Source organism: Dysidea avara, chromosome 7 (assembly GCF_963678975.1).
Source record: "Dysidea avara chromosome 7, odDysAvar1.4, whole genome shotgun sequence".
In the NCBI taxonomy this organism is placed as follows: domain Eukaryota; kingdom Metazoa; phylum Porifera; class Demospongiae; order Dictyoceratida; family Dysideidae; genus Dysidea; species Dysidea avara.
In genome coordinates this window covers 30,564,897-30,592,736 of record NC_089278.1, presented here as the reverse complement: position 1 = coordinate 30,592,736, position 27,840 = coordinate 30,564,897, and the positions used below count along the sequence as shown (strand labels likewise).

Below are 27,840 nucleotides of genomic sequence, written 5' to 3'. Positions count from 1 at the left end.
AGGGGCTCCTTGAATACCTGTTTAAAGAAAGATCGATATACTCTAATAGAGCAGTCAGGATCTAGACTCTTCCTTGCCCCTGGGCCCCTCTTTAACTCTTTTCCCTGGGCTCTCTAATTTCTCTGGACTGCCCTGTTAGTGGCATGCAACTGCAGTCAACTACCACCCATTTTAACTAGTAAACCCTTAATAACACTTTGCCTTTCATCTTGTACTGCATTAAAACGATCAAGATACTCTATTAGAGCAGTCACAAAACAGCTGTAACACAGCAATCAATATTTAGCATAGTTACAACTTCTGCTTAACATCGGATTGTATAGTTTAAATTACTAGCTACTTACAGACTTTACAATATAAAAATATGGCACTTGTAGAAATGTGACTGTACGTCATGTTCTATTAGAGTATCTCGATCTACTTCAAGCATTGACTGATTCAAGTGAAGAAGCTACGTCCCTGCCAAGAGATCTTGTGAAATGAAATGAGAATAGTAAAGAAAAGGCAAGTATGTACAGAGACAATAGAAGGGCGCGTAATTATGTCCTGTTGTAAATAAACGCCTTTAAAATTTATATTACTACTAAATAAGCGCACAAGAATAGGCTTGTGAGGCTGTTGTCTCCAAGGTTGTCTCATTACTTGTCTTTTCGTGTTGAAGGGATTTAGTCACAATTGGTGAGTTTAACTATACATGTATTTGTGTTGTAAAACTTAATTGTAAAAAGGCGATTAGTACATATCATGATAAACATGTATTTGTCACAGTAGAGTCTCTCACAATTATTACGAGACATTGGACCAGGGTAAAAAAATTTACTGCTATATTTAGAGGTAGCGTTTGTATATCTTAGTATCTTAATAAATAATCCTCCATGATCACTAATCACTAATAGTACAGTGAAAACTGGTCATTATTCAGGCCGTAGGGACTAAAAATTTCTGACTTAGCTTTTTAAAGAGGTGGCTGCATTTTGCGGCCTTAAAAAAAGGTAAGAAGCATGCTGTTCTAACTGGCTATAGAGATGGATTTAGTGTGTGACAGCGTATGAGACAGTGAGTGCTGGCAGCAAGGGGGCAGCCAATCTGTTAGAGCACCAAAGGCACTGCTTAAGACTTAGGCAGTTGGCTGTCAGCCCAAAGTGTAAAAGTTTCACTATTGGTCCTTATAAGCTCCTGATGAAGAAAGTGATGAAGTCATTATCCATAGGATATATTTTTCAGAGTATCCATTTCAGTTCTACAATACAGTAGCCAAGCATAAGATGAACATAGCACAGCATTCCGGTGGTTTAGTGGTGACCACAACACTGCCTGAGGTAAACTGTGGTGAGATTTGAGACTACCGGAAGCCCTGGAATGCCTTCAACACATAAAATACCAAATATCTAATGCCTGGCTTTCATCCACAGTGGACCTGTCTTGGTGGCCACTTGTACAGAAGGAAAACAGCTGCCACACAGTCTTTCGAGCGAACAGCTAGTTTCCACACCTCTTAATTATCAATTTCTAAAATCTTGAGCGAAATTGTGTGTGCGAGCAAGTGTGATGTTGTGCATTGGCAGTGCCGTGTATATGGTTGCTGCCTAGCATTGACACATCACGAGTATTGAAGTCACAATGTGTTACTGTATCATCCATCTAAATACAATCTCTGAATGTGTCATTTAGTGTAGAGAGCAATCTTCCACAAGAAGTGACCTGCAGGTTTCAGTGTATATTGTTAACCATTAATATTGTTCACCATTGTGATTGTGAACTGTATGTACAGTGAAACCTCACTTAGTGGTCACCTCTTTAATAAGACCACCTCATTATATTGGCCACCTCTAGTAGATCCCAAATATAGCTAAGCAGTACTTTATGACCTCATTAATAAGGCCACCTTGTTATTCAGGCCAAATTTTTTGGTTCCACAGCTGGCCATATTAATGAGGCTTCATTGTACTTATGTGAATTTTTATTTTTCGTAACTTTTCTTCAGGTTTACTGATGGGCACTATGAAGCATTGTTGACTGGTCCGTACATAATTTGGTGACTTGAATTGCTAAAACAGTACGTAGCATGTCTTGTATGTACATGTAATGTGTTGTAATGTGTCCACACATCCACACATCTTAGAAATAAATATAATTGTATTCTCTATACTCAGTTCCATTGTGCCACTGGGTCATAAGTGGGTTGAGTATGGATCATCCAGGACATTTGAGTCACATTTTGTCCTGGCCAAGTGGATCTCATCCACTGACAGAATATACAGGATCACATCACGTGTATAAATTACGGTGGAACTTGTTTATTGCCACCTTCACTCAATAAACAGGTAACAGTGTATAAATTCTCAATTGGAATTGGCTTTTCAAGAGAGGTTGTCTTTCTATACTGGTGGCCATTAAGACAGGTTGTACTGATAGAGTGTACATACTAGAGATGCAACAATATCCTCCACTTAGTGTCGTTTGATAGTGATGCAATGGAGACTATGTATTGTTGCATTTAAATACAGTGGAACCTGTCTATAATGGTCACCTTGGGACCAGATATATCTGGCCTTTATATACAGGTGGCTGTTATAGAGAAAACCTGTATAAGGTGGTCAGCAGCATTTTAGTGGCTATGGCCGTTATAAATGAGTGATTATTATTAAGAGGCTCGCGCCAACCGCAATGCAGTAATATTTTAGTACAGAAAGGACAAGGTGAGCTTGTTATATGAATGTTGGTTATAGCTATTGAATACGTTTAAGCAATGAAGCCTGATAGATTATATAGTATTCATTGAAAGGCAGAAGCGTGATAATTGTGCATTAATTAAAACGGTGCCGTGGTGCCAGACAGTTGGCTTAACAAGCCACCATAAAAGGTAGCGACCGCTATATGAAGGAGAAAGTTATGTATACAGTGATTCATAGGCGAATTCTTGGTTGGCCGTTATACGCGTTAGACAGGTGACCGCTTAATGCAGACAACAATGCATACATTTGTATGGGAAAATATTTGGGACCTTTTGTCCATGGCCGTTATGCAGAGGTGACCGCTTAATCCAGGTGACCGTAACACAGGTTCCACTGTACTATACTATTATATTGCAACTCTAGCACGTATTTATAACAGGAATATTTGTTAACTGTTTAGACATACTGGAGCAACACCCACTCATCTGGATTCTACAAATGGAGTCATATCAACTTGTCATCATACTTACTTGTTACTCCCATTGTGTTTGGATGAATATACATGCCGTCATGTGAGACTTGCTACCATGGCGGGCCACTGGAAAACATTTTCATAGCAATTATATTACAGTCATTATTGTACAATTCTTACATTATTGTTGTGAAAAGTGTTTGGTATTCATGTGTCCTCTGTATGTTGTAATTACATGTGTAATTTTTGTGTGGGGGTGCTGTAAAATGCAATAATGCATGGTGACAATTGGCTAGCTACATGTGCTAATTACTCGCAGCTTGTGTCACAACTGGTAACCACAGTTGTACTCTGTGTCATTCTTTAAGCCGCTCCCTTAGAGGACAAATTACGTCACGGTGGGGGCGACTAAATTCAAATTTAAAAACGAACGATGGTATGTAGCACCATAGATTATATCTGTGGACTATAATCTATGGCAGCACACTTCTTTGTGGCTATATGCACTGATTAACTACATAGAGTGCCAGTTCATCAATACCCAGTTACCGCAGTTGTGCTTTGCGTCATTCTTTAAATTCCGAGTAAAATTCTTAGAGAGCAAATTACGTGGGGGCGACTAAATTCAAATTTCAAACTAGCCATTCTCGAAAACAAATGTTTCAATCTGAACGAAACTTTTAGAACAGTTAAAGATACATTGCCCTACATGCCAAGCGAGTATTGCGGAAAACAACAATCTGGGATTTGTATTTGGCCTCTAGGTCGACTGAGGACGACTGAAACTTCGTTTGGTGCTGAAGTTAAGACTGTAGGGTAATCATGTATGGTGAAATCGATGATGTGAATCTTGAGGCGATTGAGTGAATACTGAAGCGATAGCAGGGCAATCAATGTTTGGAATGCACAAAGGAACGCAAGGCATACACATGCGGTTGCGTCTAACCGCATGCGATAAAAAAAAAAAATAAAAAAATAAAAAAAAATGAAACTTCCCCTTTGATGTCGGCAATCTCGATCACGAAACAATCGGCATGGATTTGCTTCACTGCTTGTGTGGTAGTTACTAGTGACACGATGAGTTCAACCCTAGAGTTTCAGAGGGATAGCGTAAGTGGCGGGTGAGTTACAGGAAGGCCGAATTTGACAACGTTCGTTCCTGTAAAATCCTCACGTAGTGGTCGCGTCATTTATTGTCTGCGGCGCGCGTTTCTGCTTTACTGGCCGCGCGACTCACTACCGTGAGTCTTGATGGGGAGCCCTGGAGAAAAAATGTACCTTTTTTCAGTTTTTAAGCACTGTGCATGCCAAAGTAGCTAATTCCAACCCAACAAACTATATATTTCTGAGATCGACAATCAATACTCTATCTATTGAGCATATAAAAAGCCTGTTTTTCCAAAATTTAAAAATCGGTCTGAAATGCCTACCAGTGGTGTAGCCAAGGGTGGGCCTGGGTGGGCACGTGCCCACCCAAAATTTCCTTAGGCAGTGGTGGATACAGGGGGTTGCAATGATTTCAGCTAAAACCCCTTCTCTGAAAATAGTGCACGCACCCCAAATTTATTTATGATTCGGGTAGGTGATAAAATTACCAAGAGTTATATTTAGTATATTATCTTGGGACTTTCTACAGGCCAAGCTTCATACATTTGCCTTTGAAATCAGTGAAAATATGACTATGGCGTTTAAGCATGTTAAGTACCTCTAAAATTAATTCTCATTTTAATGAGTAGTAAGTGCTAAAATTTTTTACAAAGACCTGGAATGGTAAAATTCAACTGTTGTGGAGTGATTTTTACTGATTCATTGCCAGCTACAGCACAGATTTCTTTTGTTGTGTTAATTTATAAGTCAGTTGGAGGTGAAAAATTACAATTGGTGGCTGAATTAAGCCATACGATTATCTCAAGAGTCAGGCTGGAGTACAAAGAGTTGTTATTATTATTATTATTATTTTTATTATAATGCTTTACAGTGTACGATACAAATAGGGATATGATTACAAAGACGGAAATTAGTTAGGAATACACTGAAGGTCTACTAGCATAGGTAGTAGCCTAAAAAGTTTAAAACTAAAAGTAGGTGTAATTACAATTAATTATATAGGGGTGTGTGCGGTGTATGCATACATTTACAGCAAGGACATGAGTAATGATATGTACAAGGGTTAGAAGAATCAAAATTTTCTAAGAAGTGATTATAAAATATTGATTTTAGTTGACGTTTAAGAGAAGCAACTGAAGATTCAATGTTTAACGGGGGAAGAGAATTCCACAAACGAGGTAGTCTACAAAAATAAAAATGTCTGTCACGGTTGTTAAATTGTCTAACATGTTGTAATTTATTGTGGGTAGAAGATCTGGTTGAACTGCAGGAGAAAATCACAAAGTCAGTAATGTTGAAATTTGCAGTAGGATTCTTGAGACTTTTAATAAAAAATAAAATATCAGCTAGTTCATATCTCATCATCAATGGAAGTACATTTAAGGTAATTAAACGAGACTTATAATCAGAATCGTAATCATTTAGAATGAACTTTGTAGCGTGTCTTTGAACCCTTTCAAAGGAAATAATATCTTTAGTTAACTGTGGTCTCCAGAGTTGTGAACAGTAGGTTAACTGAGAGCAAACAAGCGTCAAATATAGTTGTTTCTTAGTTGTAATGGAGTGAAAGGCACCAAATGTGCGCCTCAGGAGTCCTAACATCTTGTAGGCCTTAGCGATTATAGTATTGTGATGGTGAGTCCATGAAAGGTCACTACTGATGTAAATACCTAGATCTTTCTGAGAAGTGACAATGTTTATGGATGAGCTGTTGGGGGATTCATAGGTGAATTCATGAGCCAAATACGATGAGAATAATCGGAGTAAAAATGTTTTATCATAATTAATGAAAAGGTTCCAATGTGAGCTCCAGGTAATAAATGAGCAGAGGTCTTCTTGGAGGGATTTATTGTCCTGAAGAGAGTTAATAATTTTGGTAAGCTTGGCGTCGTCTGCAAATAAGAATAACTTTGAGAAGGATATATATTGAGATATGTCATTAATATAAGCAATGAAGAACAATGGTCCCAAAATGCTTCCCTGCGGTACCCCAGATGTGACAGGAAGGTAGCCAGATAAGTTGTTATTTATGGATACACATTGCTTCCTCCCAGTAAGATATTCCTCAATCCACTTCCAAATATTACCAGTAATTCCCAGACTATAAAGTTTAAAAAGCAGTTCTTTGTGTGGAACACTGTCGAACGCTTTACGGAAATCTAAATAAATGACATCAACACATGCTTTAGGAGTGGAGGTAATAAAATTGAGAAATAGCAGGAGTTGTTGAAGACAAGAACGGTTAGGAAGAAAGCCAAATTGAGCTGGAGAGATTGACGAAACAACAAAATCACTGATCTTATCATACACAAGTCGTTCTAGTACTTTGGACACACAACATAATAAGGAAATCGGTCGGTAATTTCGGATACATTGTTTGTCGCCACTCTTGTAAGTAGGTACAATTTGATGTATTTTCCATTCTTGTGGAATACTGTGATTCCCCAAACTTTGGGTGAAAAGATGATGTAGAGGGATATACAATGAGTGAGCACATTCTCTGAGAATTTTTGGACCTATTCCATCAAAGCCTTTGGCTTTAGAGGGGTTTAAACCAGTTAATGATTGCAGCACATCTGTAGGTGAGATGGTAATATCACTGATACATGTTGCTGGATGAGTTAGGTCCTCATTTGGAGGAAGAATAAAATCTGACGTTGTATAAACTGAGAAGAAATATGAATTGAAGGCTTCTGCTTTTTCAGGGTCAGTTGCAACAGACAAATCTTTATGATACATTATAGTTGGAAGAGAAGAATGATTAAGTAAACTGTTCATATACTTATAAATTTTGCCATTCTTACAGCCTGCAAATTGTTGAACTAGCTTAAATTCATACTCTTGCTTAGCTGAAAGAAGTTTTTCTCTAAGGTGAGATTCATATAGAGTAAGTTTAGATTGGTTGGCGTCAGTAGGATGGGTTTTAACCCTTCTGCGTAAGGTTCGTGTACAGTTAGAGAGGTGTCTGGTTTCAGATGTGGACCACTTAGGATATTCCTTAGAACGAAGCTTGACCCTTGGAGTAGATAAATCAATAGCAGTTGTGATTGCAGCTTTGATATAAGTCCATATGAATTCAATATCATCAGTGCTAAGGCAGGGGTAAAAGTCACAACTCCATAAATAAGACCGAGCTTGGTCAAAGTCAGTTTTAGAATGTGTACAAGTACAGATGAGTTAAATTGAAGAGACCAAGACAAGGAGGTGTAATAAATTAGCTTTAATTTCTAGCTTCTATATCATTCATGCAATGGCATTAGGCTAGTGAAATAAGCTGCAGGAACAGCAGCGTAGCATATAGCTAGCTAGATACATTTATGCACTTGTGTTGCTATTTCCCTTTAGTATCCATGAAACTGAAACGCTTAATAAATCCTGGGATTGGAGAGATTTTTTTCCCTTTTGCCCATTTTCTGTTTCACCTTGTTAGCTGGTTAAGTTGTCTATAAAGTCTTCAAGTTTATTAGGTTAGGTAATTCAAAGGATGCAACACAAGTTGCTGTAGACTTTCAGTGCTGGTCACTGAAAAGCTCTAGCTATACAACCAATTACTGAGAAATACGGTTAAAATTACGTTATAAATAATGTTTGAGAAAACTACAAGGCCTAAGGCTTCGCACTCACCGGGAATAGAATCCATGTTAAACGAAGAGGCAATCATATAACAGGCAGGTGTTTTTGTGGAGGTGATAGAAACGGTACAACAATTCTATTTAACGCTGATCAAAACAGCTAGCACATGACGCCTACTACAAAGCAGTTAATTGACCAGGCGGATTCAAACAGTGATCTAAACAAACTACTGCCCATTTGGTTTGCCAGCTGGCACACTAGTCTCAAGTCACCATGCCAGCTGCCAGTGGACGCGCTCTGTGTAGCTAAAGAACAAGTATATATTATCATGCAACAATATCGTTTGCTTATTACCATAATTTGCTTGTTCTGTATTAATGTCTTTTCCTGGGCACTGACACTAGCTGTGCTGTAAATATCTCCTGGTATGTTGTGAATGCATATGCAATAGTGTGTACACATCACTTTTCCACACCCAAGAGGTAGGTAACGACTTGAAATTTTGTAGGTCACCTCAAAAATTATTTCTGAAAGATGAAATATTGCCTGAAATTTTGTAGATTTGAAAGATGAAAGTTGACGATTGAACAAATGTAACAAGAATTTACAGAATTTTATGGAAATCTAAAATTATGGATTTCATAAATTAAAAAAAATTACTGAATTTTACGGATTTTTAAATTTTGGAATTAATGAAATTTATGGAGAAATATGAATCAAAATGTTCTTGAAAGATGAAATATGGGCAAACATATTTCAATAGTTGAAATTTCGTAGATGATTTTGGCTCATTACCTACCCCTCAGCCACACCGCTGATGTACTGGTCTTGGCTGCCAGTGGCAATAGGGTCTGTAATTAATACGCCATAATATATTATCACTGGCACACTTGCTTTTGTGTATGTCAAATTTTAATTCAAAATTGTAGTGTTGTGATTTTCAGATACCAGTTAAACTGCTTGCCTATGTATGTGTATCATTTCCACTGGCTATAGCAGCACTTTTTGTGCATGTCCCATTGGTAGGTTGCCGCATTGGTGTATTTACTTGGTTGTATGTGACGCGATCCTAGTAATAATAAAATATACTTTAATTGCTTGTGGTTTGAAATTTCTTCAGTTTATAGATAAGATACGAAGTTGCTATTGTTCCAGCAGCCAGAAATATTTTGTCATGGCTATTGTTCCGGCAGATTTTTCTCACTATCAAGCACACTAGTTGTATGCTATGCCCCGAGTATTCAACTTTAGTGCGTCTAGTAGGTTGTCCTGAGTATTCGACTTTAGGGGACGTATCTAGGAAAGTTACTTTGTCAATGTAATATATGTGACTGGGCCTGCGAAAATAGGGCATGTGGGCACATAAAAATTACCTACTTTTTCAAACTTTGATGTGTGATAACTTCGTATTCTATTATTGTTTGGCCATGAAATGTTCAGCACTTATTAAGCATTTAGTTGGCTTTACAATATAAGTTACAGAATGAAACTATTTTATCCCACTACTGAGATATGGGAAGTTATGTGGTGTGGTGTAGTTTGTGCCCACGTGCCCTATTATCGCAGGCCCAGTCACATATTACATATTACTCTTTACTTTTGGACAATGTAATAAGTTAGTTACATATTACTCCAAATTAAAAGTAACTTAATATATTACATTAAGTTACTTTTGCTCTGACCATTCACCTTTCCTTTACACCTTGCATGTTAGTTACTGAGCTAGCATATAGTAAACACTCCTATAATAGCTACTGGCTTCTTGCACCTGTGTAGAGGTGCTTATTGTTTTTACCACTTCAGCCATACCTAAACATTGCTGGAAAATCACGTGACCAGTTGTCTGAGGTGTGGATAATTTTATTATAGGGGATCAGAACAGTAGCTATAGATTATTGCAGCCACTAAGCTGTTGAGTAGCACTAATTGGTTAGTAATGGACCTGCTAATGTGTTATGAATACCGTTACACGTCGCTAATGAACTGTAATAGTAAAGCGTTATGTAATAACACATTACTTTCGTTACTAATATAACAAACAATAGGTCCCTTGAAAGTAACTTAAGTTATATTACTAGACTATGAATACTAACGCATTATATTACTTGAAATCACAAACTGTAATAACTATTATGTAACACGTTATTTTAGTAACGTGTTATTCCCAACACTGAAAGTAGTATTAACGTTAGGGTTAGGGTCAGGTTCAGCTTTGGTTTCTTCTTCACCTTTATCTTCAATCTATATAGAAGTTATTCTACTCGGAGACATATAAGGTAGAAACTAAGGGAGTTGGGTAGCTGACTCTGGGCTCAAGTACTGGAGGTCCCGGGTTCGATTCCCGATCAAGGATTTTGTATTTCTTTTTTTTGTTCAAGGACCCTTTGTTTTGTCTAAGTTTTATTTTTATTCACGTGACTGCCGGAACAATAGCAACAGCCTTATAGATATAGCTACAGCAGTTACAAGCATTCATATCTAAATATACCTTTTAGCAGTGGCGGATCTAGAAATTTTCAGAGGGGGTTTCAGGTTCAGGAAGCTTTCAATATACTGTGATCCAAGTGTATATAGTTCAGCTGGGGCTGCGGTTAGGTTGAATTTTAACTCAGCTAGTCTTGATAGCTACATAGCTAGATCTATAGAGTAGCTGGCAATGAATCAGTAAAAATCACTCCACAACAATTGAATCTTACCATTCCAGGCCTTTGTAAAAAGTTTTAGCACTTACTATTCATTAAAATGATAATTATTTTAGAGGCACTTAACACGCTTAAATGCCGTAATCGTATTTCAAAGGTAAATCTTTGAAGTTTGGCCAGTAGAAAGTCCCGATATAATACACCAAATATAACTCTTGATGATTTTATCACCTACCCGAATCGTAAATAAATTTGGGGCGCGCGCACTATTTTCAGATGGGGTTTCAGCTGAAACCATTGCAACTATCCACCATTGCTAATTTAGTGCATGTCTGACAGTCATTTATGCGTTACGAACTGAAACATAACCTAGTACCTATGAATGGACACTCTTACAGCTATGTTTTTGTTGTGCTGATAGAAACTGAATGTACAAGATATACACCATCATGGATTCTATTTTAGCTGACAGCTAAGCCTATTATACTATTACATCAGGGATCTTTCCTGCCAAGTTTGGTCCTTGTGTATATAAAGTTATACCATACCTTACTATATTATGCTAATATCACCCACTATTAGCCATGCTTAGATATCTATAGCATGTGTGTATATATGCATATTACACAAGTAGCTATGAGAAACTTTCATTCACATATAAAACTGTCACTATACTTTAAAATAGTGATTACAAAATATACAACAATGTTCTATATTGCATGTACGTATGCGTACAGGTATGATATGATATGCTGGAAACACTATGCAACTTTATAACAAGCAAGGCAAACATAAAAGACATGTGAAAGGCACAGATATGATCATGACTGATGACATAGTGTGATCATGTATTGAAATGACACTGCCTTACAGTAGTATAGAATTGCATCAATTGAATGCATGACATGTTATTATGTATACAAGACATGCATGCCTACCTTTCTAGAACTTGTCCATTACAAATGACAATACTTACCACTGTAATACTTCTGATGTTACATTTATACAAGTCATGAATGTTGCATTATATCATATGTGTGTGTGGTAAGTATATATCAGGGTCCACCGACATGGCTGCAAGATAGTAAACAACTATAGTGAGTATCCATGCAAACACATGCATTAACACAGATACATGAAGCTATATAACTAAGCACTGTATAACTGATTCTTTAACACAGCAATGTATGTAATTGGAAAATACTCCTGCTACATGTATATACACTAATTTCAGTGCTTCTTATGGTGATAGTAAACAATGTAGTTATATATGATACACACACAACTTACCTGCTACTCAATGTCTAACCACATTACATTGAAGAATTAGGCAGTTTTTGTGGGCGCATAAGTTTTGTGTAACTGTTATGACTTTCATGCCTTTAGGCTATCATCATGCATGTTACTGAATACAGAAAATTCTATTTTGATTATGCGATATATATGACCTGTAATGTGATAAAGTGTAAATTGTGTCTCGCTATTTGTAGGCCTGGTCAATTAAGTACGGTTTATCCGACTATATCCAATCTCTTCATTGATAAGTCATATTGCTGTATATGTTAAAAGACTACTAGTTATGTATAGTGCATTGTAGGAATATGGAAGTATTTTGTTTGCACGCACACCTTGTGCACTACACGCATACCGCACCACCACTACTTAAATCACATGTATCAGTTTATACTCTATTTGTAATTACATATCAAACTTACAATTATATGACAAATGAGTGTATCATAATATTGGTTTGTAATTAATTAAAAAGAATAAAGAGTCATCTTTTAAGTACTGGCTTTTCTTGACTGGATTATATTGTAGTGCACTGTGTGTGATGAATCTGTCACACCAACAACCAAACTCTGGTTCTGTCTCATCTATGACTTGTTGACATTCATATCCACCATCTTTGAACACAAACTCCTTTACCATTGAGTGTTCTGATCTTTTAATGTGATTTAAAATCTGTACTGTGATTACTCCTTGAAATGGCCACTCAAGTTCATCATCATGATCACCCTTCACTAGGGAGACCACTACTGCTACAGCATCACCACTACACCATCCATTAGCATCCACTCTTAACCTGAACTGATATCCTTGTTCATGTGTACAGAAAACAGGAGAGTACCACTGTTCATTGTTCATTATCTTATGTTCAAACTCACTCATCATAATAATCATTGGTGCTACAACAGCTTCACTTGTATTGGGAGATGAATTATATAGACATTTGTTTGTGTGATCAACAATGTTACAAAGACTGCCACTCCATTCACATCCTGAATCTACATTAGGGCAGAGGATATCTATGCTTCTTTGTGAACTAGAAGTATTATCTTCTGATGTAGTAGAGTGAACTGAAATTCCTTGTTGTTTTCTTAGTCTCCTTCTTCTACCATCCCTAGTTGCACCAGTATCAACTATACAGGTTGAGCTATGTTGAAAATCTTCCACTGCCTTAGCCATGTCTTGGAGTTTGGAGTAAACTTCACTTGGTTTGGACATTATACATAAACTTCTGTAAATTTAAACTTGAACTAAAAACTGTGATCTTGACACTGTATTTATACTGAACTAAATGGAGCAGCTTTACACCTACTCAGGGTGAGATCAGTTCCTTTCAGTGTACATAAACATTTCCTGTTTCCTAAGAAAGTTAATATGGTTTTCGTATGGTATATAGCTACCTACCTGCCATGATTCCTAACGTGTTGTTTTTCTTATGAAGTAAATACATTTATGCAGTTGTGGACCACCACTACTGACAGGTTGCCACACATGTATAGTTCACATGCTGCTAATAGTTACACATAACTAAACATTCAGTAGGACTTAGGGTGCTGAAAACTGAGTGAATCATACATGCACATTAATAATTTGTGACTTTAACTGAAATTTAGTATACGCTATAATAACTTGAGAACTGAGTATAGCTACAGGTAGGTGTTTCAATGAACAGCCACAGATTGACTTCCATATGATCTATATAGTTGGCATAGGTACAAAATGGATATGTAGGAATTCTATTTGCAGTACATTTATGATAGCAAGGCTTCGAATTCTTTTTTTATGTTCTCACATGCAACTTGATCCAATATACAGCCACAACAATCACTTATAATTGCAATTGGCATGGCCAGTTTATGGAGCATTATAATTACCATAACAACACTGTTGATTTGGAGATATGATCTCATGCATACATTGGTACCTACCTCACTGTAAACTCTTGGTGCATGTGTGCATGTTTGTGTGTATGTGCTTGTGTAGTGTGTGCAGTGTATGTGTGTCATACACCACTATGTCATTTTTACTTACATAACTACAGTACTACATGCAAGTTTACATATACGTTCAGTGTACTCTGACCTTCTTAGTCACATAACAACTCAGCCAACTCATAATTACAGACACTAGTAGTGACTGTAATTATGAGTTGGCTGAGTTGTTATTACAGTCACTACTAGTAACTACTCAGCCACTACTAGTAACTACAGCCCAGTAGTTACAGTCACTACTAGTAACTACTAGTCACTACAGTCACTACTAGTAGACACTAGTAGTGACTGTAGTGACTAAACACCCAGTAGAACAGCCCATGTGCATGTACGATGTTAACTTCAATTACATGCATTGTAAATTATGTTAAAATAACAAAGCTACTATTATTGCCATGTCGACACTATAAATGGATTGTCACACATGTGCCGTTTACCACTACAGCTGGTGCATGCATGCAAAAGGTACAAAAATTAAGTTGTATAATGTATCACAGCATTGTAGTTATATATAGGGCACGATGTGATACATTCAAGCATCACACAACCTTATACCAAACAAGGCAGACTGCACAAAAAACATGTGACAGACACATAGACAAGACTGATGATGCATCACAAGATGATCATCTACCAAAATAAGTGACCCTGATGTCAAGTGAATGTATTAACATGTCATATCAAGACAGTAAACTCAGTATGTATTTTTATTACAAGCGGAATGTAAACACAAGCTGTTATCAAAATGTTTGGATACTGTATGGCAATAATTGTTATGTCATTATTACTGTTAGTGATAATGAAATGGAAATAGTGGTAAATATGCTATACAATACACCTACTTGATATATATTTTGTAGGTACTAAAACAGAAGACATAACAAAGTATGCAACAAACTACGAGAACACTGCACACCAAAACATTATAGTTGCCTGATACTTCTTGCTAAAGAAATCTATATCTACAGGTTTACTAAAGACTGCATGATGAGAGCTTTCATAAGATTTCCATTAAAGCTTATGTATCGTAAACTCGTAATAGATTGTGAGATAACTTCTGAGTATATGTTAGTAACTAACTTTAAGGAAATATTTCTCAGTTACAAAATGTGATAGGAATTTTATGACATGGATGTTTCAGTGTTCCCTAACAAAAATCGCATAGCTACTGTAAGGTTGTTGTTTAGGAAGTGTCAAGGAAAAACTGATCTTCTAGTCTTGCTAGTATGTATATGATATGTAATGCCAACTCATATAATAGAATGATAGTGTACCATTTTACCGGTCAACAGCAATAATGTTTTGGATTGCTTTAAAACTGTGATTTACTTAGTTTTAATATGCAATCGTGAGGAATGCTGCATAATTGCACATGTATATATAGTTTTATTATCATCATAAAGTTAGTCACTGACTAGTTCGTACAGTAAACCAAGCCCATATATGGTGCTTATACATTACCCATGGCCATATCCTAATAAAAAAAAACAAACACCAGGCCGAGTGACAATTAAGGAATAAACAATTAAATGAAGAAGACTTAAGCATGACTTAATCCACAGGCCATCCAGATACCAGCCAAACAGCACACTCTGTAAGCAAAGTTGAAGAGATCACCTAAGAGAGAAATATTTAGGAATTTTTCCAATGAAAGACCGTCACTGGAAAGCTTGATTCATTGCATAAACTCATGTGGTTTTCTTGCATGGGCGAGAAGCCTATAAATTTGTCTGCACCTGTTGTTTGGTGGTAGCTCTACATCATCGACAAGATATGCAAGTGGGTGTTACCCACAGGGAATATTAGACAACAGGAAATTCAGATGTATGAAGCCTGGTTATTGGAAAATATTTTTTCCTTCTGTTATATCCTTGTGTCGGAATTATGCCCACTAATGCAAGTTGTTGGCACAAGTACCAAACTAATTTTTGAAATACTCAGAATACACTGAAGTAATAGTTTGAGCAAGTCAACAATGCACTGTTGGTTTGTATTCTTGAATTGAAATCACTATACTATAAAACACGTCTATATTATAGAAATTCAGAATTCCATGTATCATTATCAAAGGTGGCAGACGATTGTTGGCTTTTCATCACATTATACATGTATAGTATAGTTTATGGACAGATCTGAGAGGGGCCACCCCCTGGCCCTTCTCTTGTTCCTGTCCACCTGCATTTTTGAGGTTAATGAAATGGGAAACAATGAATTTACTTGAAGTGGCCTGATAGTTATTACTTGGTTTAACACACTACAATTTGAATGCCAGACTCTCTCTCTGTGAAGGGGTGTGAACTGTCAGACCAAAACACTACCGCATATCTTGATAATCAGCAGCTATATAGCTGCCACTTGCTATTTTTCTATTTAGGAAACCAAAGAAATTTTCACAGCCATACCAGATGTTACACAACTATACATCATGGAGTGGGTTAGTAAGAAATACATTTTACAGCTTCCATACTTCACATAATGATATGCTGATATCTGCAGTATGTACATTATTATCTCATTTACTTACCTTGTTATGCATCTGCCGGTATGTACCTTAGATGAGTCCATGTCTTATGTTAGAGACATAACTATTACACATTAATATAGCTGCACTAATATATACATAGCTAGCTCATGTATTACATTGAGAGTACTGGACTAAGTGGGTTGGGTGGAACCTGCATCAGTAATCTGAACACTTGGTATAATCACAGATTATATATATATGATATATAATGCATGCAGTGTCCCTGCTAATTTATTTCAGGCTACCATAATAAAATGGATACAGCATGGGGTGGGTGGGTGGAGAACAGGATGGGACAGCTACCATATTACAACAGATCAGCTATCATGGTCAACTTTCCAAACCCGTCGCAAACTATCTAGATTGCAAACATTGCACAAGGTATTCTACCGCCAATTATCACTTACATTTCATCCATACTACTTACCATCAACACGATCAACAAGACAATACCATCCACTACATTTCATCCTACTCAACTCATCTACTACATCTTACTTAAATAGTTACTTTTCAAAAACAATAAATGATTGGAATTTGCTACCGACAGACATCATTGAAGTTGAAGATACTGACACTTTTAGAACTAGATAACAATCATTTTTAATTGTAAATTGCATTATATATGATTGGGTACAATCTGAGCACACCAGCAGGGCTGACTGCTCAGTAATAATAATAATAAAACAACGGATGCACCATGACCGCCCCCACGAGCGATTGCTTTTCAATTTCGTTATGTACAGACTTGCTCAACCACAAAGTTACGTAATACAGGAAACTGGTTGATCATGTGATCAGCGCACATTGCTGTTGTCACAGTGGTCAAACACGTTTTCTGCGTAACAATGACGAGTGAGTGACTTTATAAAGGAGATAAACTGGTGACTGTTATGAATATGGAAAGCACCTTGATGGAAGGTACGGTAACTCACCCCTGTGTTAAACTAAATTTGCAGTGACTTGCGTATGCACACATTCAAAGGCGTAGGAACGATTTTCAGGGTGGGGGGCCAAAGATAGCCATGACCAGTTAACCATAAACCCATTCAGACACACAGGGTCCCATTGATACGGCTCCTCTGTACCCAGTTCATACGTACGTTTATATAAAGGTGTTGTGGGGTGTGTTATCACTAACTAACTACTGCCGCTATCTCTTCACTCCCTACACCCGCCGCTATGCTCCTCTACACCTACTGCATGTGCTTAATGCATGTATGTATCACATGAGAAATCATGGTCACATCAAGGTCTTTTCTTTATGCGAGCTTTACGTACTTCACACTACAAGGATTACAGCATTAATAGTTGTTATCGGCAAAGTGAAACATCGTTACCTTTAAGGAACTATAAGCTGGGATGTCTGTTCTAGCAGGTGTTCCCAAACTGAGTGTAGATCAGGTGAATACTACACTGCATTCATGGTTGGCCACTTTGATATTCCACATCCTTGTTTGTTTCTCTTCATAAATCAACTTCACCACAAAGTCTTAATAATGTCTAGTTTAATTGTTGGTAGTCAGCAACTCCCATACACTCGTGCACTACAGTGTGACTGCCCTCTTAGACTTAGATCTGTTACCACCCTCAATTTGAGTTCAATCTTTCCCACATCACGGACATGACACTCTTTCTACTGTTCAAACTTCTCACTGCACAGGATCCAGGAAATATTTCAACAACAGGTATCATGTGCAAGCAGAACAGAAAACAGAAATAAAATTACAGGTGCTTTTGTGTTTAATACAGTGCCTCGTACAGTACAATGAATGGGGTGGACCAGGGGCGGATACAGGGGGGGTCAAAGGGGCCTCTTGACCCCCCTCCAAAAATTTTTAATATACAGTACCAAGATCGAGATACTCTAATAGAGCAGTTACTCTAATAAAGCAGTCACAGTATTAGAATAGTGTGTAGTGAGCTATTTAAGGATTTTTATGTACTTTATTAGCTATAAATGCGTGGTTGGTGAGGTGGGCAGCTATTGTCAGCTGGCTGTGGCCTTTTTTTATTTTTGATCTCACCTTATCAAACCAGAGACAATGTAGTGCCTCAGTTCATTTTTGACCTCCCTTTCTATAAGTCTGGATTCGCCTCTGCGGTGGACTGGTGATGCCACACCCCAGAGTGCTTTTGCATGATGGTTGTATGGCTTCTCGTATGGAGGTATGCATTTCTGTGTGTGTATATAACTTTGGCTGATTGGCTACTAGTACTTGGCCCAAAAAGTGGGGGGCCAAAACATGCTTTTGAAAATAGTGTGGGGGCCCGGTTCCGATGCCCTTGGACACATTCATAGTGATGAGTAGTCTGGCGGCACCCGCCCCATCGCATAGAGTAAGGGCGGGTGCCGCCAGACTAAGTGATGAGCAAGTGAATCACTATTTTGCCTCGAGCTTGTAACTTATACTGAACATAATGTATGGCATTGCTATCAGGTGGTTACCAATGCGCCTGACAATGTCATGTATATTTAAACTGTAAGCTCACTGGTTATGTACACATGGGGCAAGGTCAAGGACAAGGTTGAGATTTGAACTATGATGAGCACGACTGAATCTCTGCTTTGTGCTGTTGCAGTTTCACCATAAATTCTTACCGGTGAAACAACATAACCAAATGGTTAGGACAGTGGCTTGTATGCCCCATGATGCTGGCCGGTTCATGCTGTTGCAGTTTCTTGCACTACTTACCATGACTATAACTGGTTATTATGGAACTTTGAGAAAGTTTCTGTCCGTGTTAACCTCCTGCAAGTTACTAGTCTTGTCCAAGGTGGATTTGCCCGCAGATACTCAAGTGCTTAGGACACTTTCCCCAGCAGATTCAAGCCTAATAGAGCTCTATATGACATGCTTAATATAATGCTGCAGAAATGTTCATTTGATATCATTTCTCTTGTAATGCTGTGTACCCCCGAACACTAAACAAGACTATGGGACCGGCCATAATTGACGCAGTAAGATACATGAATTATAGTTTAGCTCTTTTCATTGTACCAGTGATAGACATGATGTCATGCACTCATCCAGTATTTTCTATAACACAAACTGAGTACGTATGCAACAAATTTAATATTTTATCTTCAAATGTTTAGTAAAACACTTGTTCGTATTCTTCCTATTGTGTTGTGCGTATTGTCCAATCTTATATCAATTACTTTATTTTACAGATTATTAATACAAGATGCCACAGAACTTGCCAGCTTGAGCAATCTTAGTGTAAGTGTATTTTGTTTGTGATCTTACAATAGACTATATGCAATCTTGGGGGCATGGCTTTGTAGTATTGATGCAAGAATATTATAGGGATGGGCAATTATCCAATTATCATGATTATTTAGTTGGCAATCGTCTAATTTTCATTAACTAGTGATAATTAATATTGGCAATTATCACATAATAATCGATCATCTTAAGCCGTTTAGTTGAATATTTTAGGGTTTTTTGTTACAGTACAGTGGTTAAATGTACAATAATTGTGATAATGGCTCATGACAATAATCGTACGACAGAAATATCAATACCCTCCCATCCCTAGAATACTAGTCAAACTTCTCAGATGTTCCCTTAAGGTATTTTATAGCTACACATACAGATTATTGTACACAAGTTAGTACTAATATAATTCCCTACCCCAGGAATTAATAAACCCAGGACCAAAGACCTGCAGGGATCCAGAAATTTTATGTTTCCTAGTGTTTATGCATTCTATTGTATTAGATGCCTCTGCAAGTCACAGTGTCTCATCTTACATAGTCATAGCACTTCTGCACCATGCATCACATGACGTCTATCGTCAGGTCTGGACTGGCTGCTCTCTGGTTACAGCTGGCTTTCTGTATGACAAGTACACTAGTATTGCTTAACTGGAGAAATTTTGTGTAACAATTTTTCCAGGAAACATTTTCAGTGAAAGGGTGACTGCTGGCAAGAGCTGCTGGTTACACAAGCAGTTTGACAAAATTATAATAGCCTTGTGTGCTTCATGTGGTGCATGAGAAGTTAAACTTCTAGTATTTATTAATATTAATGGTGCGTATGGTACCTGGAGGTGTGAAAATGAGCACCCATCAGAATGGCCTATGCTAAGCAGTCCAAACCCTCTTTCAGTGTAGGCATTAAATGTTAGGGATTGTGTGAGGCACCATGATATAGAATAAGTGATCTGGCCATGCAAGATGGGATGCTGTGACTTGTAGAGGTAACAGGCATGAATGTGAAGTACCAATTGAGTTCTTCATTTCCAGGTCCACTGCTTATACCACCTCATATTATTTACACATTACATATCGCAATAATAATTATTATTGTTTAATTTATTGTTAGCATTTATATTCCAGGAAGTGAGAAGTCTATGTGATAGATGATGATGGCCTATTAGTCAGTCCACTCGCTTCAGCACTGATAAGCCCCCTGCCTATATTATGATGAAGAGCCTTAGATGATCTGTAGATGTCCTTATGCCAAGAAGCTTAAGACGGCAATCAATCTGCAGCAATTGGTGACTTAATTATGAATTAGCCAATTACGACATGAAACTGACAATTCCTTTGTAGCATATCTAAGCGTGTATGTTTATGTATAATGTACTGTAATGATACAATGCAAGGAGTGAAAAAACATAATGAAGTGTCCATTTATATGTTGGTATTATTCTTCACTTGTATTGTACAGAAGTGTTTGTGGAGCCATCTAGGGACTTGCAATCGTCATTTGCAACACACACTTGAATGTTGCAATAATATTTACACAGTCAGAAGTTTTGTGTTCCAATTATGAAGCTTACACATCTGGTTGATGTACATGTACTGATAGTACATTTGATAAGCTTGTCTCACCACTATTTCATTTATTGTGTTGCAAGCCTTGATTATTGCAAGTGCATCATTTTGAAAGAACCATTGCATCACGGCAGTGAGTGTTATGAAGATGATGTTGACTATAGAGCTGAAACAAACATTCTGTATACCAGTGTGTGGCAATGACCATAATACAACAAGACATCGAGATTGGGAGAATGGGCTGGAGCACTGTAGCCTTGTGACCTGACCCTTAATCTGTCATGTGAGATCACATGACCCTCCGAGATTGGGTCATGGTAAATGTGTACCCCAACATTTATGATAAAGCTCTGGCGGGTACATTTGGTGGTATGCCAATTTACCCAACACCAGATGCCCTATATGATCCCTCCTAACTGATATGCTACAATGCAGCCCATATCCTACTAACCTGCCGTAGTTTGGTACTATGGACCTTTGGTGGGATAAAAAGTTTCCAGCACTGCAAACAATTAGTGATAATGCTGCTCCTTTACTGCCCTGCTATAGCATAGAATGATCTAGAACAGGCAGGCTGCTACATATGGTACTACCCCAAACCTGTTGATACCTTCTAATGAATACCACAATGCATAGTGATCAAGCTAACCCTACCGTTTAGATATTTACTGAATAGTGCATAGTGTTCAACGCTAGTTCCCATCTATTAATGTTATTATGGCCACCTTCAAGTTAACCTTCGATTAAACTTGTAATATGCAACAGGTCTGAACAAGTGATAAAAATATACACAACTCAATCGATATGACAAACAAAACTTAGTTACAGAATAAGTTAGAATACACACTATTATAAACCAATTGCATCGAGTGTGGTGTTTTCCCATAATCTCCAGAACACCTATATATCAAGATGACAATTGCTAATAATCATAGAAATAAAAGACCACTAAACACATTACAGAGATTGGACAATCAAATCAGCAAATGAAGCCAAAATCTCACTAGCCAAATCAACACTATTGCAGAACTTCCCAGAAGCATTTTAGGTCACTCTAAAACCACGCTAATTTTCCAGTGACATTGTAAGGCAGAAAAGCGACAATCTACATCATTCTTACAATAGCACTGAATGAACTAAGCAAATGACAATGCTCGATTGATGATTTGATATCCATATGGTACAGTATATACACAGCTGACAATAGACTTACCTCAGCAGTATGCACATGACTCCAATGAATAAACATTTGTGTGCCACTAGCACCTATTATAAGAGGAACATTCATCACTTGTGACAACAGTTGCTGGTCTTAACTAAAAATCAACACAATAAATTATGAAAGTGAATTTCACGAAGAGTGGAATGAAAGTTGTTGCAAAGCGATAGGATCAACTACCATCGAGTTATCAACCATTTTATAAAGGTATGTAAAGGGTTTGTGTGTTTCCTTACTGAAAAGTTATTTTCACGACTAGTTTTGGCTTCACCATTAATTTTAGTGTTAGGGTAAAACCCTAGGTATCATTTTGATCCTTGCTACATCATGAGTAGAATGATATAAATTGCATAGCCATAGGAGGGACGAAAGCTTCGAAAGTTACACGCTTTGTGCAAAGCATGTGTATTTATTAAGTGTAAATCCAGTTTTCTGGATTATGCGTTTAAGGGTTAAGCTGTACAAACAGCAGTGTAGTAGCTAGCTAGGCATAACTTCTTTTAAAGCAAATCTGTAATGAAGAGTCCACAGAGATGGGCTCGCATTGCTTGTTAAAGGGGACAGCCAGATCTTGTGCCCGGGTAATTCAGAAAGCTAGCTACACCCCGGTGTGTTTTGTAACATATCTCTACACAGTGACATAGCTAACAATGGCTATAGGCGAGGAAAAAAACTTGGACTATTTGCCAAATTCACCTATGTTTTACACTGCCTAAGTTATCTACTGTACGGTAGCTTTCAGACCTTCCCCTCTAGGATTGTGATGACCAACAGTTTAGGCCTTGCTTAAAGGGTGGTACAAATGTGAATGTATGTTGGTGGTGGGGTAGGGGGCTTATATCAATCTCCTTACTGAGGACACTGTATTTGTTGTTATAGACTATGTGCAATCTAGAGCATAGTCTCATATATTCCTGAGAGCAAGAAATTCTATACTGGAAAAATTTTAAATGCTCATACTCTTGATGAAAGGAACATCCGAGAAGTTACTATAGTATTCTTTCAAGACATTCTGGTTACAGATTGCACACGATCAATACTACAAAGCCATGCCCCCAAGATTGCATATGGTCTATTGTAAGATCACAAACAAAATACACTTACACTAAGATTGCTCAAGCTGGCAAGTTCTGTGGCATCTTGTATTAATAATCTGTAAAATAAAGCAATTGATATAAGATTGGACAATACGCACAACACAATAGGAAGAATACGAACAAGTGTTTTACTAAACATTTGAAGATAAAATATTAAATTTTGTTGCATACGTACTCAGTTTGTGTTATAGAAAATACTGGATGAGTGCATGACATCATGTCTATCACTGGTACAATGAAAAAAGCTAAACTATAATTCATGTATCTTACTGCGTCAATTATGGCCGGTCCCATAGTCTTGTTTAGTGTCCGGGGGTATATACACAGCATTACAAGAGAAATGATATCAAATGAACATTTCTGCAGCATTATATTAAGCATGTCATATAGAGCTCTATTAGACTTGAATCTGCTGGGGAAAGTGTCCTAAGCACTTGAGTATGTTCGGGCAAATCCACCTTGGACAAGACTAGTAACTTGCAGGAGGTTAACACGGATAGAAACTTTCTCAAAGTTCCATAATAACCAGTTATAGACTAGTCATGGTAAGTAGTGCAAGAAACTGCAACAGCATGAACCGGCCAGCATCATGGGGCATACAAGCCACTGTCCTAACCATTTGGTTATGTTGTTTCACCGGTAAGAATTTACGGTGAAACTGCAACAGCACAAAGCAGAGATTCAGTCGTGCTTATCATAGTTCAAATCTCAACCTTGTCCTCGACCTTGCCCCACGTGTACATAACCAGTGAGCTTACAGTTTAAATATGCATGACATTGTCAGGCGCATTGGTAACCACCTGATAGCAATGCCATACATTATGTTCAGTAAAAGTTACAAGCTCGAGACAAAAATTAATAGTGATTCACTCGCTCATCACTATGAATGTGTGCATACACAAGTCACTGCAAATTTAGTTGTGAGTTACCGTACCTTCCATCAAGGTGCTTTCCATATTCATAACAGTCACCAGTTTATCTCCTTTATAAAGTCACTCACTCATCATTGTTACGCAGAAAACGTGGTTACGAAAAAAATTTAGAGTAGGGACCATAGCACATCGATTAAAAGTACTGAAACAAGCTGGAATAGTGCACGATGTTAAATCACAGTAAAACAACAAGAAGTGTTATATCCCTACTGTGCATTTCCGTTATGGTGTCTTGAGCACAGTAGGGATATAACACTTATTGTTTTACTGTGATTTAATATCGTGCACTACTCCAGCTTGTTTCAGTACTTTTTATCGATGTGCTATTGTCCCTACTCTAGTTGAAAATTCCACAATTTTTCGTGTACTTGTAGTTTTAAAAGCAGGGGCGGATCCAGAGTCTGGAAAGAGGGGGGGGCACCTTGCTGAAAAAAGTTGAAGAGCAAAAAAAAAAAATAAAATAAAAAGGTCACAACAATAATAGCTAGTTATCCTTTACCAAATATATTATATCACGTAGCTATGTTATGTAAAATAAAATCCTATTTATAGCTTCATAAGTAAGCTGCACTGCCTCATGAACATTGTGACTGCTTTATTAGAGTAATTGACTGCTCTATTAGAGTATCTCGATCTTGTATGCAATTTCTTGAAGGGGGGGGGGGCATTTGCCCCAAATACCCCATCTTGGATCTGCCATTGAAAAGGACTATCACTGTGGCTCTCACCTCAGAATCACTCGTTCAAAAAAAGTTCTAAAGGGTTCCATAAGGTTCAGTCCATTAACTGCTCTAAAGAACAAAAGGGGTGGATCCAAAGGGGTGTGAAGACAGGGCTAAGTGCTGATGTATAAACAGAGTGAAATTTTACTAGCTATTGACTACTCTGGATCAGTGTCTTAATAAATGAAGCTAGGTATGCACATTTTGGCCATTCCTCCATTTTTGCATAATTCTTGATGTACAGTTACAATTGGTAGACTACTGAAATATCTGTGCACTTAACTAATACTCAATACTGTAGTAACACTATACCACAAAGAGTGAGACATCACACTTCCTTCTTTACATAACAGAGTACAACACTTTATGAAGTACAAAGAGAAAAGTTTTATAATCTTAGGAAATATCTGCCTTTGTTCTACTACAATATTATAGTTGGTACAACATAATCATACAGTACGATAGTACTGTATAGTAGGGACCACAAAGGAGTAGGCGTGGCCCACGGGATAACATCATCCAAAAACCAGCCTCTATTTTCCCTGACGATGATGAGGCAGTATTGGTTTGGTAAAACCAAGTTTTCAGACCGACCCGAAACGCTTTCAACAAGTTGCTACAGAATTTTAAAAATGTATATATTTAACGGAAGTTTCTACTGACTGACTGAGTAACTGACTGATGCCTTCAGCCTTCAGACAAGTGTAACTCAATAACAACTAAGGCTACGGGCTTGATATTTTCACTGTTTGACGTAGCTTCGGTCCGACAGGTGCCTTTTGGCATACCACAGTATGTACAGTGCATTCTTCATGGACTTACCAGTGTCCTCCTTTGTGTCTCATTCGTCTTTGCTGACAGCGAACAGTGTCAATTTGGCAATAGCACGTGTGGCTTCCCTTCGTAATGGAAATCGTCTGTATTGTCATAGTGGGTATTTTGTTAGCAGAGGTGCTTTTCAAACAGTTCTTGATTTGTACTGCTGTGTAACGGGGTTGAACACAGCCGACAAAGGAGTGTAATGGATAGTTCACTTTTCAGATGATAATTGATATAACTGGGGTACGTGGAACCATTTCTTTCTTTCGGTATGCGTGGATTGCAGAGGTGTTTTTTGAACAGTTCTTGATTCGAAATGCTGCGTAATGCATTGAACATAGCTGACAACAAAGTGTAATGGATACTTCACTTTTCAGACAATAATTAGGGCGGACAGCGCCATTTCAGATGCAGTATGTGTGGGTTCACCAGTCATAATAATTTACAAAAAAAAGGTTAACAAACAAATACACAGAAAATTTGGAATTTTCAACTAGAGTAGGGGCCATAACACATAGATAAAAAGTACTGAAACAAGCTGGAGTAGTGCACGATATTAAATCACAGTAAAACAATAAGAAGTGTTAGTAGGGATATAACACTTCTTATTGTGTTACCGTGATTTAATATCGTGCACAACTTGTTTCAGTACTTTTTATCTATGTGTTATGGTCCCTACTCTAGTTGAAAATTCCAAATGGTTCTGTGTACTTGTAATATTATCAACCCACTCACTGTGAAAAAAGAGGGATATAAGATGGTATTTCCAGTGGCTTATTGAATACAAAAAAGCTTGATATAACCTGTATTATACTAACAATCTCATGTAAGGAATGTGTTAACTGAAACCATATATGTGATGGTATAGTGTGGACATTATACTAGATATAAGCTATTTCAGGTAATGTAGTGAAACCATATATGTAATAGTATAGTATTAGTCCAGCGCCTAAGTCAAATATTCGTTCACTTTTTGATTAAAGCACCAATTTTTTTACAGAGTATATGGAGCGTGCACTAAGTGTTTTAAGAAGGGGAGGCACGTAAAAAGTCCTCAGGAACACCCCTTTTTGCACCCTGACAAGAAAACTATTTGTTACTATTAAAAAATCAATCATGTTTCTATCAAGTTAACTGCTGGGCTTAGTATCATAGTAGTACAAAGCATACAGCTGGAACATAATAGCCTATTAGTAATCTATAAAAAAACAAATAGTTTTCTCACCTAGGCAGTAAACAAAATCACTAAAATTTCCATTTGCAGGAATTCTGTTAAAGTTTTGGACCTTCAATGCTGATGATTGTGTAGTACTATGTACAAGGATCATCCTGATGTGTATCATTTCTATATTAAAGGGGTATAACAAAAGTTATTAAATGCTAAAGTCACAAGTGAATATCTCAACAGAAAACCATGAACTACAGCAGTTCAATTAATCAAGCACAGAGCTTGAACAAAAGGTCCCTTCAGTGTCCTTATACTGGGCACCATATGAAAGGTAATTAAATTTCTAGTTTAATGAAGGCAGTTGCAAGTTGTTTCAACATCTTGTTCTCAAGTTACAGCGCTTTCAATTCAGTGTAATATAGTATAAGCAAGAAAAACACAAGGATGTGTCATAAGGTACTTCTTAGTGTTCAAAATCTCACTTCATTGGAACCCAGCTCCTTTAGGCTTATTTTGAGCATTATCACAGCACTAAGAAATACCTTAATACTCATCTGTGTGCTTTTCTTGCTTATATTACACTGAATTGAAAGCACTGTAACTTGAGAACAAGATGTTGAAACAACTTGCAACTGCCTTCATTAAACTAGAAATTTAATTACCTTTCATATGGTGCCCAGTATAAGGACACTGAAGGGACCTTTTGTTCAAGCTCTGTGCTTGATAATTGGACTGCTGTAGTTCATGGTTTTCTGTTGAGATATCCACCTGTGACTTTAGCATTAAATAACTTTTGTTATACCTCTTTAATAAAGAAACAATA

At 37.4% G+C, this 27,840-nt stretch overlaps 4 long non-coding RNA genes across 6 annotated transcripts; 2 read left to right on the top strand and 2 right to left on the bottom strand.

Annotated features, from left to right (window-relative positions):
- Positions 1 to 437: 437 nt before the first annotated feature.
- Positions 438 to 3,458, top strand: LOC136261902 (uncharacterized). 2 transcript variants are annotated; one of them, XR_010704045.1, is made up of 3 exons: positions 438 to 678; positions 1,985 to 2,699; positions 3,136 to 3,458. It is a non-coding gene; the product is annotated as an uncharacterized lncRNA (long non-coding RNA). The 2 variants fall into 2 exon arrangements; XR_010704046.1 differs by having other exon boundaries at positions 447 to 678; positions 1,985 to 2,324.
- An 8,687-nt stretch (positions 3,459 to 12,145) lies between these two features.
- LOC136260745 (uncharacterized) lies at positions 12,146 to 16,268 on the bottom strand. Its single transcript, XR_010703647.1, has 2 exons — positions 13,164 to 16,268; positions 12,146 to 13,119 (listed from the first exon to the last, which is right to left on the bottom strand). It is a non-coding gene; the product is annotated as an uncharacterized lncRNA (long non-coding RNA).
- Positions 16,269 to 17,082: 814 nt separating this feature from the next.
- Positions 17,083 to 20,915, top strand: LOC136261918 (uncharacterized). The gene is made up of 3 exons (XR_010704056.1): positions 17,083 to 17,195; positions 19,450 to 19,498; positions 20,620 to 20,915. It is a non-coding gene; the product is annotated as an uncharacterized lncRNA (long non-coding RNA).
- Positions 20,916 to 21,260: 345 nt separating this feature from the next.
- LOC136261917 (uncharacterized) lies at positions 21,261 to 24,404 on the bottom strand. Of its 2 annotated transcripts, XR_010704054.1 has the most exons (4): positions 24,311 to 24,404; positions 23,384 to 23,432; positions 22,274 to 22,326; positions 21,261 to 21,960 (listed from the first exon to the last, which is right to left on the bottom strand). It is a non-coding gene; the product is annotated as an uncharacterized lncRNA (long non-coding RNA). The 2 variants fall into 2 exon arrangements; XR_010704055.1 differs by lacking the exon at positions 23,384 to 23,432 and having other exon boundaries at positions 21,261 to 21,982; positions 24,311 to 24,396.
- Positions 24,405 to 27,840: the final 3,436 nt, after the last annotated feature.